General features: G+C 46.9%; 2 non-coding genes across 2 annotated transcripts; one reads left to right on the plus strand and one right to left on the minus strand.

Moving 5' to 3' along the window:
* The first annotated feature begins 221 nt into the window (after nt 1-221).
* On the plus strand, nt 222-293 carry trnap-cgg (transfer RNA proline (anticodon CGG)). The gene has a single exon. It is a non-coding gene; the product is annotated as a tRNA-Pro (tRNA).
* A 160-nt stretch (nt 294-453) lies between these two features.
* Nucleotides 454-525, minus strand: trnap-agg (transfer RNA proline (anticodon AGG)). The gene has a single exon. It is a non-coding gene; the product is annotated as a tRNA-Pro (tRNA).
* Nucleotides 526-3,752: the final 3,227 nt, after the last annotated feature.

Genomic DNA, 3,752 nt, shown 5'->3' on the forward strand with positions numbered 1-3,752 from the left:
CTGTGGCGGCACGGTGCGTTTCTCCTGCGCCACTGGTTACCCCGCGCTCAGGGTTTTCAGCCACCAGCTCCCGGGGAGAAGCCGATTCATAACCTGAAGGGGCCTGAGATGAAGTTTCCGTCCGTCTCGGGGCAGGAGCCGAACCAGAAGCAGAAGATCAAAGCGAAGCGGCGCGGAAGCGTAGATGGAGAAAGCGGCTGCCAGTGAGTAAAATGGCAGCTGGCTCGTTGGTCTAGGGGTATGATTCTCGCTTCGGGTGCGAGAGGTCCCGGGTTCAAATCCCGGACGAGCCCAATTTTACTTTTGAAGTTGTTTCTTCTTTAATTATTTTTTTTTTTAACTCTCTTGTTGGGCCCCATTCTCCTCCTCTCTGGTTTTCCGCGCTTGCTGATCCGTTTTGCAAAGAACAGAGTTTAAAAAAAGATTTGCAGAGGCAGAAATTACTCCAAAATAGGGCTCGTCCGGGATTTGAACCCGGGACCTCTCGCACCCTAAGCGAGAATCATACCCCTAGACCAACGAGCCAGGCGGAGAGGGCTGCTGCAGCCGGGCCTGTCTGCTCTGGCAACCAAGGACCAGCACCACTTCCAGCTGCAGCTGCAATATGCCATGTTCAGCATTGCAAATGTTCATTATCATTTCCTTTCATTGATCATCACAATGTGCTGGTGATGCTAAGTCTTATTTAAAGTATCAATATTCTTGCTACTGTTTATTCGTTAATGTATTGTAGGATTATTCCTGAAGTGCTGTATTTGCTTCTAAATAATTTTCACTGCCTGCACAGAACAACAAGAAATCCTTTTGTTGTTGGTCAGCTGGGTCTCTGACAAGTGTAGAAACCCATCACACATGAGCAGCGAATGCAGTATGATAAATTGCAAGAAGTACAAGTAAATCGCAGTTTCGCCTGGAAGGCGTGCTTGGGGGCCCTGGACGGTGGGAAGGGAGGAGGTGAAAGGGCAGGTTTTGCATCTCCTGCGCTTTCACGGGAAGGTGCCGTGGGGAGAAGTGTTTCACCAGCCAAAACCATGCTGCCTACCAGCACGTAACACTGGTAAGCTTCATTCTGCTTGTCCAGTTTTGGCGAACGGTCATCGACCTGAAACGTTAACTCTGTTTCTCTCTCCACAGATGCTGCCTGACCTGCTGAGTATTTTCAACATATTCTGTTTTTATTTCAGATTTCCAGCATCCGCAGTGTTTTGCTTTAGGAACCTCCAAGTGAGTGTATACCAGCCAAAACCATGCCATAACACTAGTGAGCTTCCCTCTGCTTGTCCAGTTAGGACCCCCCTACTCATTGCAGCATTGACTCGAAGCTGCGTGTGAAGAATCCAGTTCTCAGTGCTAGCTCTACCTCTCCAAGAAACATTAATGAGCCAGACTGGATGGTCAATCATCAACAGAAATGGAGTAGTGCAGATCACCCTGGTTCAGGTACTGGATTACTGAGTCTGCCACAGCAGGTTGGCTTGAAACTTCCATCACCAGTAATGCTAATTTGGAGCCACCTTGACTCTGAAGAGAGTGCGCTGCAATGCCCCACCCCTCCCCCAACCCCCAAAATAGGTAGTCACTTTTTTATATTTGTTCTCAGAATGTGGGTGACCTGGTTTCCCTGAGAAGGTGGTGGTGAGGAACCACTGTAACCCTTGTGCTGATAGAGGTCCCACAATTGCGTTAGGTAGGGCATTTCAGGATTTTGACCCAATAACGATGATGTGCATGTTTAAAGCAGAATGGTGTATGACTTGAATGGGAACTTGGAAGTGAAGATGTTCTCATGACACTGCTGCTTGTGTCCTTGGTAGTAGAGAAACTGCAGCCACCGTGCACTGATGATGGAAGGAGTAGATAATTGTTTACCTACGTATTAATTTTTAGCACTTGTCCTTTTTATGCAGCAAGGTGGTATGCAAGATGTCCCAAGGTGGTCCTGTGGTTTGGCAGAGCTGGGGTGAGGATCCTGGAGCTTGACAGCACTACTTACCTGAGATAAGAGTCCTAAATAGGGTTTCCAATCCCTCTGGATTATCCATGAGTCTCCTAGAATGGAGGATGGATCTCCCGGGCACTGCTTTGGGCAACGCAGTAAAAAATAGGAAGTAGAGTTAATGGGCAGCCCCAGTGCACCAGTGAAAGGAGGTGGAGCTTTGACGAGCGGGCATGGAGCCCAATAGGCACGGGGGTGGGGCCGGGTTCGATTAGCAAGTTAGGCTGCGATGAATCTATGTGAGCACTGTAGGCAATAAAGTCCTCAAATAATAGCTGTTTGTATTTTGGCTGCAGCGATACCACCCTGCCCCGCCCCACTTTTGTGCATCTCCTCTTAAGTCCCTGCGAGGGAATTACCACATACATCATTTTGGGACTGAAGTGATTGGAAACCATTGCTGGACTTTTTGCCCCTAACTATTTTTTCTCCCCGTCATTTTACATTGAAGTGGAGAGTGAAACGCATTTCAATTCCTTCAGCTCCCAGTGCCTGTGTGTGTGGCGGGGTTGCCAAACCTCCCAGATTGCGGATGCTGAAGCAAAATACTGCAGATGCTGGAAATCTGAAATAAAAACATAAAATGCTGGAAATACTCAGCAGGTCAGGCAGCATCTGTGGAGAGAGAAACAGAGTTAACGTTTCAGGTCGATGACCTTTCAGATTACAGATGCTGCCTGACTCGGTGAGTGTTTTCAACATTTTCTTCTTTTGTTTGAGATTATAAAGAATTGACCACCTTCGATTTCTCGGGGGTGGGGGTGGGGGGTCAGAGAGCAACTCTCAGGGTGGTGTGGGGCAGAGAGCAACTCTCGGGGTTATGGGTCAGAGAAAGCAACTCTCTGGTTATGGGGGTCAGAGAGAGGAGCTCTCAGGGTTATGGGGGTCAGAGAAAAAGACTTGCCTTTATATAGCGCCTTTCATGCCCACCAGACGTCCCAAAGCGCTTTACAGCCAATTAAGTACTTTTTTGAAGTGTGGTCATCCTATTTCCTGATACACAGTCTACCACTGCCAGTGAGTAAAAATATTTTTATAGGTTGTCAAGGTGCAAAGACACTCAACAACAGGGGACCCAACCTTTCTAAGGCAAATGCAATAACATTTGCAAACTGCGGGCAAGTGTCACGTAATCAAATCTTCAGGAATATGTTCTAGGCAACCTTTGTCCTAAGTATTTTTTAAAATAAAAACCTGATAACAACAAAATGGTTTACATAGCAGGTTAATATATAAAAAATAATTATCTCACACTACTTCAGGATTTTCCACTTAACATCAAAGATCTGAGTGCAGCCTAAGTGCCACCTCTTAGACCATGCAGAAGTTACAATACCTTCTTTTGTAGATACTGGAGTAAAATGATCGATGCTAATTTTGGACAACAGCCAGCAAGCCCTACAGCCAGTAGCCAGTAACACATCAGCGACTGATTTTCTTACCCTGCCTCCAGGCATTTTGCTCTTCCCATGGAAGGGGGATGGGTTGCCTGTGTCAGGGAAGTAGCATCTGTCTTATGTAAATGACTTGAAACTGAAAATACAAGTGTGAGTTGTCAGCTGGAGTGCACTTCAGAGGCACATTACCTGATTGGCACCCAGGCAGCGGGAGAGGGGAGCAATATCAGGTGGAATAGCTTTTATTTAATAGGTTAGTTTGAAATCCCACGCAAGATTCATCATCCGGTTTGTATTCTTCGCTCCCTTAAGTCCAAGGGGCGCAGATTTGAATGTTTATGGTGCTTTACTGAGTTAGC

Source organism: Somniosus microcephalus, chromosome 14, assembly GCF_052327205.1.
Source record: "Somniosus microcephalus isolate GS21.2 chromosome 14, FLI_Smic_1.0, whole genome shotgun sequence".
Lineage (NCBI taxonomy): Eukaryota > Metazoa > Chordata > Chondrichthyes > Squaliformes > Somniosidae > Somniosus > Somniosus microcephalus.